The 16,939-nt window shown below is 52.7% G+C and overlaps 1 long non-coding RNA gene across 8 annotated transcripts in view; it reads left to right on the forward strand.

Annotated features, from left to right (window-relative positions):
* The window catches only part of LOC309452486, a 231,305-nt gene extending 216,047 nt beyond the window's left edge, over positions 1-15,258 (forward strand). The window contains exons 1-4 of one of the 8 annotated variants that reach the window (XR_014186560.1): positions 7,088-7,441; positions 7,708-9,043; positions 9,569-9,852; positions 14,505-15,258. This is a non-coding gene — a long non-coding RNA (uncharacterized lncRNA). The other 7 variants (XR_014186563.1, XR_014186565.1, XR_014186561.1 and 4 more) reach the window with 7 other exon arrangements.
* The last annotated feature ends 1,681 nt before the right edge of the window (positions 15,259-16,939 follow it).

The following is a 16,939-nucleotide window of genomic DNA, read 5'->3' on the forward strand; positions in this document are numbered from 1 at the left end:
TGTGTCTGAAGAGGTTTGAAGCCTTCACCGGCGACAAGATCAGCAAGGTGTGTGCACAACTGGAGTGCAACATTCTCTTCCTGGAGCGGGTTTCCCAAAGCTGGACGCTCTGTCGCAAGCTGCTCATGTTGAGATTTTCATGTTCCCTTCTGGGGACAGTTCCTGTGGGAAGACAAATGTGTCCTCTGCTCCCACAGAGCTGCTTTGGTCCAGATGAGTTTCCTGCCACCCAACTCATGACATATTGCTGTGTCCTGAAGTGTTCCAGGGTCATTGCTGAGCCCTCCTGGTCTCTCCGTAGGTTGTGGAGTACCCCCAGTACCTGGATCTTCGCCCGTACACGTCTCAGGCAGCCGGAGAACCGCTCCTCTACTCATTATACGCCGTCCTGGTGCATGAAGGTGACAGCTGCCGTGCAGGACACTACTTCTCCTACATAAAGGTGAAAAGCGACTTCCTTCTGAACAAAGGAAAAATGTATCCTGGGGAAAACTGACTTTCCTGGCCGTGTTACTGACAGCCAAGGATTTGAGGGGAGAAGGTTTCCTCAGGGGCTGGAATGCATATGTTTTGAACACTTCTGGTTTGGCAGTTTTTGGCCTGTGTTTTGTGGAGAAGCCGTGCCATTCATCTCCAGATATCGACGCTTTTCTTTGCAGGCCAGTGATGGACTGTGGTACCACATGAATGATGAGACTGTGAATCTTTGCAACAGTGACACAGTCCTCAGGCAGCAAGCCTATTTACTGTTTTACATCAGGTAATCACAAGTTTAAACTGTGTTCAGAACACATTTCCTTTTCCTGGCTTTGCTATTTTTCTTCTCATCCTCCTGAGCGTTTCTGTCATAGCAGACAATTACCACCTGCATTGTTCAGCCCAACCACATTTCCCATTTGTGGTCTTAGTTGCATCTTCTTCCTGTCATATAAACTGTTCCAAGAAAATGCCGGAACTCAGAGGAGGCTGCAAGAACAGCCCTCAACAAAGATCCCTCTTTTTTTCCCCAGGTGCTCTGATTTGGAAGTTGGACAAAGGGCTTCTTCCTCACCAGCACCACCAGAAGCCCGTTCCCACCTCAGTCAGTGGGCGGCCGGCAGCAAGCAGGTGCGTTCTGTGGGACCGCAGCATCTGCCCCATAGGACTAAGGCGGCTGTGAGGAGGTGGTCAGGGCACCAGATGGACAGCGGGTTTCTTTTGGGAATCTTGGCAGCACTCTCTTTTCCCTCCCACACGGCAGCTTTCTGCACAGTTGCAGCACGGCTCCCACGCCCAGCATCCACCTGGATCCATCCCATTTGTCCTCTCTGGCCCCTCTGCAGCCTCCAGGAGCCTTTGAGAAGCCCTTATCTGTCCCCTCACAGCTTCTGGGGGTTCCCCACTGGTGGGTCCTGTCAGGAGGAAAGGGCAGGAGCTTCTCACAGCTCTCTTTGCAGGACATGGTGGGGGGCATGGAGGACTCTCCAGAGGACAGCAGCTCATCCGCACCAACCATCACGAGCCAGCAAAGCCGGGCAGGAGCGCAGGAGGCAGCTGCGGGCTGGTCATGGCCCATCTGGCCAGGCAGGATCAACAGCAGCTCCTCCGTGGGCTCCTGCTTGCGTCACTTCTTCCACGGCTTTCTCAGGCTGGTGTTCAGAAGGAAAGCTGCGTGCCCGCTGCGCTGTCACCCCCGTGAGCGTGTGCTCCACTCTGCACGAGAGGACAGCAGCAAAGAGGAGCGGGGATTCAGCCCTTCTGCCCCCTGCCAGGAGAACGGTGCCAGGGAGAGGCCCAGGAGCAGATCCCCGCACTGGGGCAAGGATCTCCGCAGCTGGGTTGTGGAGACCGGGGACTACGAACACTCAGACAGGAGGAGGGGGAGAACCAGTCCCCTGAGCTGTGATCCCACTCACAGGGACAAGGCAGCTCCAAGACCCTCCGATGGCAGCGCCCAGCCTGCACCAGCACCTCCAGTGCCCTCCACCAGCAGCTCCCAGTCTCTTCCTGCCACCAGAGCTGCTCAGGGGCAAACCCGGCCAAGGCGGAGAGATCGGAGCAGATCCCCGCGGTGGGACTATGATCTCCGCAGCCGGTTTCTGGAGATCACAGACCAGCATCGCTCAGCAAGGAGGACGAGGAGCTGGAGAACAAGTCCTCCACGGTGTGACCGAGCCCTAAGGCATGATGCAGCTCCAGGGCCCTCCAGCGGAAACTCCCGGTGTCGTTCTGCACCCACAGCTGCTCGGGGGCAGACCCAGCTGAGGCAGAGGGAGCGGAGCAGATCACCGCCGCGCCGCTATGATCTCCACAGGCAATTTGTGGAGATCACGGACTGTGACCCCTCAGCACAGAGGAGGAGGAGGAGCAGGAAGGCTTCAGTGCCCTGGAGATGCAGATGAGAAAAGCGGTCGGTGGTGACGGGGGCAGATTGCAGCCTGGATGAGGGAGGACACAGCATCTGACGCCTGTGATGCCGGAGAGGAGGAAGAGGAGGAGGAAGAGTCCAGGAAGCAGCAAAGCTGCCCCATCAGGGACCAAGCTGCCCCAAGGGCACCAGCAGCCAGTGCTGCCTGTGGCAGGAAGAGCTCAGAGAGCCCTTCCAGAGCCACGGGCAGCTCTGCTGCTGGCCCGCCTGCCCACAGGCCCCTGGAGGAAGAGCTGCAACCTGCGTGCCACGGCTGGATCGCTGCTCAGAAACACTCACTGGGCACCAGCGGGCAGAAAAGCCAAAGACACGGTTAAAAACAAACTCTTGGTGGCCTCGTGTGTCTCATTTATGGGATGTTTGCTTCTCTGTGGGTTTTGAGGCAATTGGAGAAATCCCCATTCTGAGAAGTCTCTGTGGTGGGTTTTGGGAGCTGTGTGTTGTGTGTGCCCATCTTGATGTCTCTTCTGTTTCAATGTGGAGTTGTAAGGAGCCATTGAAAGGGGGAATGTTGTTTTTGGAACTGATCTGGCACCTGACCCCAGCAGGGGAAGGACTCAGAGACATCAGCCTACGAATCCGTAACGTAAAACAAAGTCCATTTGAAATAATCCCAGAATCCAAACTGATTACTGTATTTTAAAAGTTAATCTAGGGGGAAGGGTAACCAAAGAGCCAGGAATCCATATTTTAAATAAATCAGTAAGGTTAGAGGGTTGTTAGAATTAGATGAATGAGACAGGTAGACTGAGGCAAGCAGTGGGTGGTCTGTAACCCTGCAGTACCAGCCAATGGGGAGCAGGGGAGGGGATGTGCAGCTGGATCGGTGGATATGTAACCGGGGGCTTTTTGTCCCATTCCATGTGCCTGTCTTTGGGTAGAACACCTGGTCTTGCAAAATGGTTTATAAAATACGCTTTGCTGAGAGATCCTGCCCGGGCTCTTCTCTTGGCAAGGCGATTGTTTCCTACAGCAGGATTTGCAGCAGAAGTTTGGCAGGACAAGAGGCCCATGCGATCAGAAAGCACAGCAGACAGCTGGAACATGGGGTCACGGGCACCAAACACAGCTTGGGCGGGAACCAAGAGGGTCCCCTCGTGTTCAGGGCCCAAAGCGCCATCTGTAGCATCTGCCTGTCCTTCTGAGTGCCCAGAGCCTCCTTCTTGGGGCCAAATCCTCATGTTTAGGGTCCCCACGTGTCTTTCATCACCCATGGCCTTTGCTCAGGGCCCACAGCCTCATTTTCAGGTGGAGTTCACTGCCTGGCAACAACCGCCCAGAAGTCTGTGGCCAGTCAGTGGATGAAATGCAGCCAATCACATTTGAGGAGGCGGGGCAAGTCATGTGATTGAAATGTAAGCAGCCAATCAAGCTTTGAGACCTGCAGGACAGTTGGCGACAGTGGAACAAACTGGGCAGTGATCAGGGGCAGGCTGTGCTGGCGCAACAATCACACCTGGTGGGAGTGCGGCACATGGATGATTGACAAACGGTCTGACCAATCATTTGGTGGGGAGAGCAAGTGGGAAATCCCAGACAGCCAATCAGAGGAAACAGTACCTCAGGGAAGGCAGACACTGTGGAGGGAGTGACCCCTCAGGCAGCCAATCAGAGAGAGCATCGCCTCAGGGCAGGGTGGGCCCCAAACCAGGGCAGAGTCACAGCCCAGGCAGCCAATCAGCTGCAGGATCAGCTCAGGGGAGGAGACTGACAGCCGTCCCGACCAATAGTGGCGCAGCCCAGGCTGAGCAGGCGGTTGCTCTGCGGGCGGCCAGGGTGAGTTTTGCCGTGGGGGCCGTGGAGCTGCCCCAAGGCTGAGCAGCCCCGGCCCAGCCCTGGGGCCCTTTTTCCTCCCTTTGGGGCCCTGGGGATGTTGTGCTGCCTCTGGCTCAGGTGTGCGTGGGCAGCTCTGGCCTTGTTCTCCTGGGCGGGGGAGGGGGCAGGGGCACTTGCTGGAGAGGAGCTGCTGGGGCTGGAGCTGGAGAGAGCAGGAGAAGGGGAAGCAGCTGGAGGGTGAAGTGCAGGGGATCCCCACAGCTGCTGCTGCAGCTGCACAGAGACAGCTGCCCCTCTGGGTGAGGAAGAGTCCCTGTGAGCAGCCTCAGCAGAGCAGATCACAAACGTGCACCGCAGGGTCTGTGTCAGTGAGGAAAATTACTGTACGGCCGTAGAGTGTGTGTGTGTGGTGTGTATCCGGGAAGCCTCGTGGTGTAAGAGCTGTAGAACACCGATGTGTTCTCTTAGGTGGAGGATGGGCAAGCGCCTGGGGCTACAGAATAGGAGGGGAGGAGAAGACAGACAGACAGAAGTGCCTGAACTCCACAACTTGCCTGGCAGTGCAGAGAGCAGGAAGTGCGGTGAGTCCTGGGCCCTTGGGGACATTTCACCCTGTTTTGTGTCCCAGTCCCTCCCTGCTCCCTCCTCTTTCCTGCTGTGCCCTTCTTCCTCTTCATCTCTTCTCCCTCTGTCCCTCTGCTGCTTCCTCCCCTATTCCTCCACCCTTCTCCATCTCTGTGCAGGGTTTCTCGTATCTCCCTCTCCGTCTCCACCCCTCTGTGTTCTCACCATCCCTGGTTTCTCTTTGTTATCATTCTTGTCTGTTGCTCTGTCCTGCTCCGTGCCCCATCATTTCTCACTGTATCCCTCTGTCCTGCTCCCTGCACCTATTCTAGCCCCTCTTCTTTTTTACTTCCTCTCCGTCTTGCTGCCCACCCCAGGATTTTTTCCCCAATCTCTATCCTGCCCCTAGCCCTTATTGTTGTTTGTCTCTCCTGCTCCCTCTCTGTCTTTCTGCCTGTCTTCCCTTTCCCTGTTCTTCTTTCTCCATCTCTGTCCAGATTACTGCCCCTTTTCCTTCTTGATGTCTTTCTGTCCTGGTTTTCTTTCTGTCTTCCTTGCCTGTTCCCAGTCCCATCCTTTCTCACTATATCACCCCTGTCTAGCTGGCTCTGCCTTTTATTTTTCTTCTCTTCCTCTTTCCTGCTCCTCAGCCCTCTTTTCCTCTTCCTCCAGCTCATTGCTGCATGTTTCCCTTTTCCAGTCTCTTCATTTTGATCCGAACTTTGCTTTATTTCTCAGACTTTCTTTTTGTCTCTCCATCTGTACATCCCCCTCCCTGTCTTTCTCTACCCCCTTCCTGCTTCTCCTCCTCCCCCCCCCTCCCCATCCCTCTGTCCTGCTCATCAGCCCTGCTGTTTCTTCCTCCCTGTTTCTTCACAGCTCCTTGTCCCTTTCTGCCTTGATCTCTCCATCTCTCCATCCTTTTCCCTGTGTGTTTCTTTCTCTCTCAGCTCCTCTGTCTTCTCTCTTGTCTGATATGTCTCTCTCTAGTCCTCTGTCCTTCTCCCCAGCAGCTTCAACTGAATGACCAGGTGTCCGTGCACTCTGGTGTTTCCTCATCACTGCCCTGGGGAAGATCTGTGTCTGTAGGGCTGGGGATCATTTAGGAGCTGGTCTCCTTCTGCAGACGGCAGAGCTGGGTGCAGCGACAGCAGAAGTTGTTCTCAGCTGCTGCTTATGCAGCTTGTTGGAAGAGCGACTGTGGGCCTTCTTTGGAAGGGAGGTTTCTTGTTCTGTGCTTACTGCTCCTCGGGACCCTGCACAGGAGCGGTGTTGGGGTCTGCAGGGACGGGTGGGACCTGCTGTGATTCCTGGTGAATGTGAATGTGAACTCAACTTGTCCTGATGTCCTCGAATGAAACCAGACTGACCGTAGATGGTTTTCTTCCCTCTTTCAGTTCTAAACTACATGTTTGGTGTAATAAACAATTCTAAGAGTTAGAGATGTTTGTTATAAATGAAGACGAGTTTTTGAGCCAATCAATTAATTTTATTAAGCAAGCGAATTTAAAGCAAGCAGTAATTAGGCAAAACAGCGCTGGGTGACCGGGGGAAACTCGGTTCCGCCAACGGGCACACACTCCACTCTTCACAGGTGCTTATATAAGTTATACATGCGTTCATGCATTGGTTGATGCTGTTCGCGGGCATCCAGCAGCTCTCGGATTGGTGGAAGAAGTTGCTGTGGAAGATGTTGCCTTTTGAGAAACTGGACACCGCTGGTTTTCTGGCCTTGAGAAGCTGAGTCACTGGGGGGGGCTGCTTGTCCTATTTGACCTTGCTGCCTTATCCAGGCATTCAGGCCTTGGTTTAACTGTCACTACAAAGTTCTACAAAACATAATCAAACTTGTACAAGCACAGTTACTGCTTACAACAATATGCATAATATAACTGAGTTCTACTCGATTTGTTCAACAATAACAATTTTGACCATTACTTATTACATTGTTTATCCATAGAAAAAGCCTAAGTTATTTATTTCAGTTCTTTATTTGGCAAAAATGATGTAATTCTGTGCAGCACAACCCATTGTCTTTATCTTTCCACCTCTTTCTGGCATTAATAATGACCAGATAAAACCGATCAGGACAGATACTGAGAAATGCACGTGGCCCATGGTCTGTCACGTTCGTTAGAGCTGCTGCTGTTTTGAGATTCCAGGAAGCGGAAACTTCTCTTCAGCGACTTTAAAATGGAACCTGTTCTCAGCAGCCAAGACTTTTCCTCTGTGACAGGACAGAACACTCCAGGTGTGGAATCCACAGGCCCTTAGTGCTGCTGCAGCCAGCGAGTGAGGTGACAGCGAGCGCGGACACCGTGTGACCGCGGGACGTGCCGATCGCACTTTGTGCTGCGGGTTCAGCGGCTGCGGAGCGGGGAGGGAGGAGTTTATTTGAGAGCCGAGGCTGATCTTCAGTTCAGTGGATTTTCCACTGCACTGAGCCACCATGACGGCACGGCTACCCAGAGACTTTTTTATTTTAATAATGGTTCAACTCAATCAGATTTCGTATAAAAACTTGGCGGGTCAGGCGAATAATCGGACAGCTCTGGCGGGGTCCTGCCGGCAGCGCGGCTCGCCTCGCCCGTCCCGGTGACGCAATTTCCGGCTGCAGCGCTGGGCCGAGCGGAGGCTCTTGAGTGGGTCCGGGGGGGCGAGCGGCGGGTCCGGGTTGGCGAGCGGCGGGTCGAGGTGGGCAAGCGGCGGGTCCGGGGGGGGGGGCGAGCGGCGGGTCCGGGGGGGGGGGGCGAGCGGCGGGTCCGGGGGGGGGGGCGAGCGGCGGGTCCGGGGGGGGGGGCGAGCGGCGGGTCCGGGGGGGGGGCGAGCGGCGGGTCGAGGTGGGCGAGTGGCGGGTCCGGGGGGCGAGCGGCGGGTCCGGGGCCGAGCGGCGGGTCGGGATGGGGGCGGGAGAAGCGCCCGCGGCCGGGGCGCGCGCACAAAGGTCCGTGTGCGAACAGGCCCTTGGAGCCCCCGGTCCCGGGAACCGCCGGAGCTGAGCCCACAGCTGCCGGCCTGCTGGTGCTTGTGCAGGTGGCAGCGCAGAGGCCGCCATGGGAAACCCGGGTGTCCCCAGCACGTTCCTGTTGGAGCAGCACGTGGCCTGTGCAGCTTCGTGTGGGACAAGGGAGGCGACTGTGTCCGTGTCGACTCAGGTCGGTGCAGCTGCGCTTGGATTTAGAGCAGTAACCCTGGCTGGCTGAGCCTTGGGGGTTTTTATTTCTGAGAATGACGGGTCTGTTCAGCAGGTCTTTAATTGCTGTGCACTTTTACCCTGACAAGAAGGATTCATTTTCAGTGTTATTCATTCAACATAGCTCTCTCCATTGTATGGGTGAGTTTTCCCGCTCTCAAAGCTTCCCTCTCCATTTGGTGGTTGAATTTCTCAGCGTCTCTGCTGCCGTTTGTTTTCCTTCTCCTGCAAAGTGGGGTGGAAAAGAGAAGGCAAAGGCTCCGCTGCTTCCAGGCGGGGACTTGGTTGCTTGTGAAATGCATGTCTAGTTCATCTCGAGGAAGACAGAGATGAATGCTGTTAGAAATCAATAAGCTGCGTCCTGTTGGAGGGACAAAGTGTGTTGGGTTTGAAGCCGTTGGGCAGGACGGGAGGAGCTGCCTTCTTGGGTCAGTGATGGGTGTTGGCATGTATTATCTGAGCTGGAGCTGATGTCTGTCACCACTTGAGCTCTAGAATTACTCTGAGACCCAGGAATCTCCAGTTCCTTGTGCAGCTTTTCCAGGCTGTGGAATCCCCTTTCTGTCACAGGCTGTGACGCAGCCCATGGAGAAGGGGGCACTGTTTGAGGATCCTCAGTGTGTGCATTAGGGAGGCGTCGTTCTTGGGCTCACACTGGGTGTTACGAGGAGACGCCTTCACATGAGCTGAAGGCAGCTCTGGGTACCCAAAGCTGTTAACCGGTGTTAACAAACGCTGCTGCCGAGATTTGGGGGTGACAGCACCAGCCGGTCGTGACGAGCGTGGATGTTACTGAACCGCAGACACTGTCTCATCCAGGCTGCACAGCCAGAGCGTTTGAAGGGTGGTGTCCAAGCTTCCTTTGATTGCAATGAGCACTCATGTTGGGATTTGCTTTTTAAGGAGGGTGCTCTGCTTGAATCTTTTGCATTGGGGTTTGTTCTGTTATTTCTGCAATGCCATGAAAGCTGAAGTGCAGGAGGTTGAGAGCTGTTGGAGCAGAGAGGAGCACGTCTTGTATTGCTTGGATTTTTGTGGGTTTCTGAAGGAGAAAAGACTTGGATCAGTTGGACCCCAAGAGGACATTTTGTACAGATACACAGGCATGTCACAAGAAGAGCCAGAGGCCACGAAAGCAATTGCAAAGAGCAAGTTTTATTGTAGTTCCCTGTCTTCTGGGGGATCTCCGAAGCCGCACCTGAGCTCCCAGCAGAGGTGACAGCAGCGGGGACGCAGGCGCTGGGCAGTCCAGCCCTGCTGGAAGGTCACTGTGCCTGCTGAGCTCGCCTGTATTTCACGGCTTCAGGCAGGCGCAGCCTCCCGCTCTGTCTCACAACAAAGCAGGAATCTCAGACACAGTGATAAGGTGCCCAGAGTTTCTCACAGTCCTGTGTTATCTGACACAGAGGTTCTGCTCATCAAGCACACAGGGTCAGTAGAACAGTTAGTGTGATGTATGTGCTTTTTCTACAGACATGTGCAAGTCACTTGAGCGTATTTACATTTAAGTAATGACCTCGCCAAATCTTCCGCTATATCCCCATACAGTGTTTTGTTCCAGGTTTTCCCTGGTGATTTGAATGTGTTCTTCTTGTTCCTGAAAAACTAATTTATTTCCTTTCCTGCAGCCCTGCCTTCCAGGAGAAACAGCAACAACGCTCTCCCTGTGTGCTGCAGCCGTCCCGGCCCTTGTGCTGAGACCGAGCTCGTCACTTGCACAAGTACAGACTGTCCTGGTTAGCGCTGCCGAAGCTTCTGCAGTACCGAGCGTGGTTGGGAGATGCAGCGCACGAGCTGCTGTTGTGCTTGCAGGGAAAACTGGCTGCTCCCGGTGTGGGGAAAGCAGGAGGATTCGTTTTGTTCCTGCCTGAGCTGTGGTGGATGAGGAGGTTCTGAGTGCCGCGCAGGACGGGTGAGTGTGTCTGTAGATGGAGATGTTTTAAATTAGCCAGTGTCACACGCTGCCTGTAAAAGTGTCTGTGCGATCCCTGTGTCAGCCGAGGCTCTGGGCACAGCCGGGCTCTTGGTACTGAGGCTGTTTGGGAGAATGCGACCTGGCCCAGGGCTGTGGTTCGACTTGGAGCTTTACTGTTGTGGGAAGACTTTAGCAAGCAGCGTAGCTTATTGCTACCGAGAGTTTTCTAGCAGTGAGCACGGCCTTCTGCTGAGTGAAATTTCCATTTCCGGAGAGTTTTCAGCCAGTTGGTGCTGCCGAGAGTCCCGAGTGAGCCCCGGTCCTGGGAACCCCCGGAGCTGAGCCCACAGCTGCCGGCCTGTTGGTGCTTGTGCAGGTGGCAGCGCAGAGGCTGCCATGGGAAACCCGGGTGTCCCCAGCACGTTCCTGTTGGAGCAGCACGTGGCCTGTGCAGCTTCGTGTGGGACAAGGGAGGCGACTGTGTCCGTGTTGACTCAGGTCGGTGCAGCTGCGCTTGGATTTAGAGCAGTAACCCTGGCTGGCTTGTTGAGCCTTGGGGGTTGTTTATTTCTGAGAATGACGGGTCTGTTTAGCAAGTCTTTAATTGCTGTGCACTTTTACCCTGCAAGAAGCATTCATTTTTGATGTTGAGTCTTGGTCCAAGTGTCTCAGGTAGTTGTTATTTTGTTTGGGCTGTATGCAAAAGTTCAGAAGGCTTTTCCTCCTCATCCAGAGACCGACGTGGTGTAGGCCAAGGCAGAGCACGGGGGGCTCCAGGCACACACTGGTCTTGGAAGCTTTTCAAGGCTGTTTTCATACATCATTTCATTTGAGTCTCTCTGCTCTGCAGAAAGCGAGTCAAAGGAATTCCTGTGCCCCTGGCTAACTCAAACTAGATATTTAGCCAAAGAGGGGAGATACCACTTTAGTTGGAGCCAATTCTGCTCTGCTTGTGAAAGCAAGCTCAAAGAACCCCAAAATGTCTGTGATCCAGATTCTAGCACTGCCTGTTGCATTTGCATTTCCATGTAAAGCACTGGGCAGCTGAGAATTGTGGTTGTTGCTGGATTAAGCTCCAAGAAATAGTCAGAGGTGGTGGATGCTGTTCTGTGTTCTGTCCCCCTTGAGCACCAGCAGCACAGGTGAATCGTTTTCAGGTAACAACCATGGCAGCAATGGGGCAGAGTTTTCATGCTTTGGCTACGTGGCTGGTTTGTGCCCGGGGAAGTGCATCAGCCTTTAGAATCTGGTTTGTGTAGGTGAGACGCCTGGAAAGTGAGTCAATTTTCTCCATGTAGTTAGAAGCCTTTCTTTTTCATAGCTGGCACAGTCATTGTTCGGATTCAGTTTGAGAACAAGAGAAACACCAGGGACAGAGTTAAAGTTTTTAGTTGTTGGTGTCTGAGAGCCAAGGTCTGAGCTCTGCCTGCGGGTGTGAGGAGCTGGGAAGAGGGGATGGATGGGGCAGAGCTTGACTGACACCCAGACTGGTCAATGAAACTATTCCATTAGCGTCATGCTGTGTCTTTAAGGAGAGTTGGGATCTTCGGGCTGGGGTTTTTTTCAGAGCCGGGACAGAGACTTTTTCAGTTATCTCTAGTTCATCTCAAGGAAGACAGAGAAATAAGCTGCGTCCTGTTGGAGGGACAAAGTGTGTTGGGTTTGAAGCCGTTGGGCAGGACGGGAGGAGCTGCCTTCTTGGGTCAGTGATGGGTGTTGGCATGTATTATCTGAGCTGGAGCTGATGTCTGTCACCACTTGAGCTCTAGAATTACTCTGAGACCCAGGAATCTCCAGTTCCTTGTGCAGCTTTTCCAGGCTGTGGAATCCCCTTTCTGTCACAGGCTGTGACGCAGCCCATGGAGAAGGGGGCACTGTTTGAGGTTCCTCAGTGTGTGCGTTAGGGAGGCGTCGTTCTTGGGCTCACACTGGGCGTTACGAGGAGACGCTTTCACATGAGCTGAAGGCAGCTCTGGGTACCCAAAGCTGTTAACTGGTGTTAACAAAAGCTGCTGCTGAGATTTGGGGGTGACGGCACCAGCCGGTCGTGACGAGCGTGGATGTTGCTGAACCGCAGACACCGTCTCGTCCAGGCTGCACAGCCAGAGCGTTTGAAGGGTGGTGTCCCAGCTTCCTTTGATTGCAATGAGCACTCATGTTGGGATTTGCTTTTTAAGAAGCGCGCTCTGCTTGAATCTTTTGCGTTGGGGTTTGTTCTGTTATTTCTGCAATGCCATGAAAGCTGAAGTGCAGGAGGTTGAGAGCTGTTGGAGCAGAGAGGAGCACGTCTTGTATTGCTTGGATTTTTGTGGGTTTCTGAAGGAGAAAATCGACCCCAGCATCGGTTGGACTCCAGAAGGACATTGTTTGAAAATGCGTAGCCAGGTTCCAGTGATGTGTTGGCTTGGGCATGAATGACTGGAAGTGCCTGTTGGGAGAGCTCCGTTGGTGTGGACCCGTGGAGCCTTTATGATTGAGCTTCCAGGTGTCAGAATGCAAAAGGAAACTTGAGCTCGAGCCAGTCTTGCTCTCGAACCAAAATGGTTTTGACTCCTGCCCAGATTTCTGAGAGAGCCGTGAAGGTTCCAGGCAGCCGAGGTTGTGGCCCGGGATGGGTGAGTCGCCCGCTCTGCAGTTGTCCAGCGGGCCCTGCAGATAATGTTTGAGGTGACAAAGCTCTTGGCAGGCGACAGCGTTTGAGTTCATTTGCTTCTATCTGGGGATATATGGACCAGCTGAAAAGGTGGTGTTTGTGTTTACCCGCAGTAGACAGACAGACCCCTGGAGTGTTCACGTGCCCTTGTCGATGAGTGAGGAAATTGTCTGCGAGACGGAAAAGGGAAGAGTCCGGGGACAGGTTTTAGGTGTTTTTTCCAGCTCCCTGCAAAACCTGGGGTTTTAGTGTTTTGTTCCAGATTTTCCCTGGTGATTGGAATGTGTTCTTCTTGTTCCTGAAAAACTAATTTATTTCCTTTCCTGCAGCCCTGCCTTCCAGGAGAAACAGCTACAACGCTCTCCCTGTGCGCTGCAGCCGTCCCGGCCCTTGTGCTGAGACCGAGCTCATCACTTGCACAGTACAGACTGTCCTGGTTAGCGCTGCCGAAGCTTCTGCGGTACCGAGCGTGTTTGGGAGATGCAGCGCACGAGCTGCTGTTGTGCTTGCAGGGAAAACTGGCTGCTCTCAGTGTGGGGAGAGCAGGAGGATTCGTTTTGTTCCCGCCTGAGCTGTGGTGGATGAGGAGGTTCTGAGTGCCGCACAGGATGGGTGAGCGTGTCTGTAGATGGAGATGTTTTACAGGCAGCGTGTGACACTGGCTAATTTAAAAGTGTCTGTGTGATCCCTTTCTACAGGCAGGTGCAAGTCACTGGAGTGTATTTACATTTAACTAATCACCTTGCCAAATCTTTCGCTGTCTCCCCATATATTCCACCCCCTCGCTCAGGTTCTTGCTTCTGCTGGGGCCAACAAAGCCAGCGTTGTTCATTTGTGCTTGTGAGGTGTAGCACAGAGCAATTTACAGGGGCACACAATAAACACATACAGAAAAAGGAAAAAACATATTTCTGCAATAATCAGGTGTCCCATTCATCTTGCCAAGGAGTTACACGAGCTATTCAGCCAGGCATTATCAGTAGATGGTTTCACTTGCCGCATTAGTTCCAAAGATGTGAGATGATGTCACCTTCCAGTAATACACACGCTGCTGCTCCAGCTCCGTCAGCTGGTGTCACTCTGGGTTTAACAACCTGCTGTGGGCTCATTGCCCACACAGACTGGAAAGTTGTGGCCTGCACTTTTTCAGATTGGACTTCAGTCGGATGGTGAGTCTGTGACACCAATAACATTGTTCCAGAGCTGTCTCCCCTAGATAAAACACAGGTGTTCACTGAAGATACCTGACATACAGAGCTCGAGAATCTGATGTTAGCAAAGGATGTAACATAAGAGGAGGTCAGGGTACAAAACCACACAGCATTCTCTGGAGTCGTATGAATTTTTACATCTAGATCAATAGGCTGCAGTCCCACTTCACAATGCATTGGTGGGAATAATTTCATTTCCCCTGTAGTTGGTGCTGACACTGTATCCACAGAAGTGTATACATATTGCCAGGCCCTAGATGGGGGTACGTGGCCAATATAATCAACCTGACAGGTATTCAAGGCCCACTGACCCCGTTTTACCTTTCCCCATGCTCTTAAATGCAGCTGTGTACAAGCAGCACAATGATGTGAGCATGTTCTACAAGTATACAACAGCGAAGGGGTTTGATTGTGACCAGTGTCCCATGCGTGTGCAGCATAAGCTGATCCACGTCCACAAGCTATATGCACATTTAGAGCCTGAGCGTGCAGCTCACCAGAGGTCACATTATCTGCTTTCTTACTGGTTTGGGACTCAAATGAATCAACTTTATTGTGCTCTGCTATTAACCCTTCACAAGGGGACTCCTCCTCCGCAGGAGATGTAGGGATGAAAATTCTCCAATGCCCTAAAAATCCTAAAAAGGCAGGTAATTGTTTTATTGGACCTGGTAAGAAAGCTGCTGCACTGTGTGCTGTACTTTAGCTGGTGTTTCTCTAAACTGCCTATGCCAAACTATTTCTAAAAATAGTACGGTAGCACAAGGGCCCTGTATTTTCTTCAGAGTAATTGCCCAGCCCTTGTCCTGCAAAAGCACCTTCAAAAATTCAGTGGCTGCTTCAGTTTCTTGTTGTGACGCTGCCACAATCAACAGATCATCAATATCATGGCAATCAGTAACAGTACCCGACCATAGTGCTGTATCAGCTACTATCATCTGGTGGCAAACGGAGGGACCGTGTTTGTATCTCTGAGACAATACTCGGCAAGTCTATGGCTTTGTTGCCAGGTAAAGGCAAACTGGTCTCGCACTGGGGTGGCAGGGGGGGTGGAGGGGGGGTGCAGTGTGGGCAGGGGGGCTGGGGCTGGTTGGCTTTTTTGCATAAGCATAAACTTTTACAAGCGGCAAAAACTTTGTGATGGTATGATCCCGCTTATTTCTGATGGTGGGATACCAGCTTGTACTAAGTCATCCCACACTAGTGTTCTCATCGCCTGTGGTGGGGTTTTGATGGATAAAGATCTGTTGCTGAATTAGTCTGGCTCAAAGGAATCTCAAGGCTGCTTTGGGAAGCTGAGAACAGAACCTGCTGTGAGAAAGAGGGGCGTCCTCAATCAGCGGGGTCCTGGCGTGGCATGAATCATCGGGCGCATCATCAGTGAGACTCCAGCGCATGGACAGCCCACGATACTCATTTAGCGAATCCATGCTTGGAGCGTGGACGCGTGATTAGAATATAGTTGCATATATAAGGAGTCTTGTTTCTGTAATAAATGGCTTTGGCGTGATTCACACTGAATCGACTTGTTTTGCTGAGTCCTTTATCGCTCCAACACTCGCCTGTGCTGTAACTCTGCTCAGTGTTGCCGGATTTCCATTCTCCACCACCCAAACAGAGGGTCCTGAAATTACAGCCCCAGTTCCCCTCAAGGCATTTGCCAGAGTGCCGGCATTACCTGTAGCACTTGGCACTGCTACCCTGTCCGAATCGGATCCATAATCAATACATACACCACCCCAATCTAAATCAATACTTTCCTCCATTGTGCACCAATTTCCACGGGACAACACAGATTCAGCAGGTTCAGCGTATGCTGTTAAAACTGCTGCACACAAACATTGATATAGCGTAGGTGCAATAATATCTTGCCTGTCCGGACCTCTGACAGTTTGCAGCTGAGCATATCGTTGTTGTATCTGATCACCATAGGCTATAGGGCTTAAGAAATCTTGTTCATCTGCCGATAAATGGATAGACACAGCTCCACTATCCTAAGCTGGCAAAATCTGTGCCGGAATTCCTTCCCCACTTGTCTGCTTAGAGATCTCTGAAAATGCCGTTAACTCCTTCGGAGAGTGAGTATGTGCGATCCACCCCCTCATCTGCTTGTTCCTGCTGCAGCATCATTTGTATGGGGGGTGGTGCTCCCGCCACCTCCCTGCCATTTAAGTCAGGATCAAGTTCAGACTCAATATTGGAGTCTGAGGATCCACTCCAAATATTTCCATCCCATTCCTCGGGATTCCAAGAGTGGTTTGTGGTAAGAGTACAAACCTGAGAACACAAAAACTCACTTTTGGCACATTTTTCCTTTTGTCCCTTAGCAATAGATGCCAGCAGCCGGTCTGCATTATCCTGCAGCTCATAGCACCGTCTGCTTGAACAGTAATTACTTCTTGTGCGATCGCCTTTACATCCTGTAAAATCTCAACCTCCTTTTCCAGTTCTCTTATTTTACTCTGCAATGCAACAACGTCACAATCTAAGTGCCACAAATGTGATTTCACAGGGCAAACAGAGGAATTTGTCAATGCCTGGTTGTTATATGGCACATTGTAATAAAGCACAGTGGTAATTTTCATCGATTTTACACAGGATTACTGGCTGTAGCAGACTGGTTGCATCAAATAAATGTTGACTTGCTGCACTGGTGGCCTTGGGAACAGCAGATGGCTTCTGGAGGTGGTGACATCTCCTGTGAGCCCAGGAGTGCTGAGCCCATCGTACAGGGAACAACCTCCCCTCCCCGAGCAGGGCAGAGGACCCAGGGGCCGGGCTGCCTGTCCACACTCCTCCCTGCCCCAACACCAAAATATGTTCCTCGGGGGATGGTTCTCACCAGAGCCCCACGAAGAATTTGTTTCCCGTGGTGCCTTCAAAACACAGGGTACCCCAAGGGCTGGCACTGTCTGCCCTTCACCTCACAGAATCACAGAGTGTCAGGGGTTGGAAGGGACCTGGAAAGCTCACCCAGTGCAATCCCCCCGGAGCAGGAACACCCAGCTGAGGTTACACAGGAAGGTGTCCAGGCGGGTTGGAATGTCTGCAGAGAAGGAGACTCCACAACCCCCTGGGCAGCCTGGGCCAGGCTCTGCCACCCTCACCAGGAAGAAGTTTCTTCTCATATTTAAGTGGAACCTCCTGTGTTCCAGTTTGGACTCATTGCCCCTTGTCCTGTCACTGGTTGTCACCAGCAGAGCCTGGCTCCATCCTCCTG

Source organism: Streptopelia decaocto, assembly GCF_964273445.1.
Source record: "Streptopelia decaocto genome assembly, contig: HAP1_SCAFFOLD_102, whole genome shotgun sequence".
NCBI lineage: Eukaryota > Metazoa > Chordata > Aves > Columbiformes > Columbidae > Streptopelia > Streptopelia decaocto.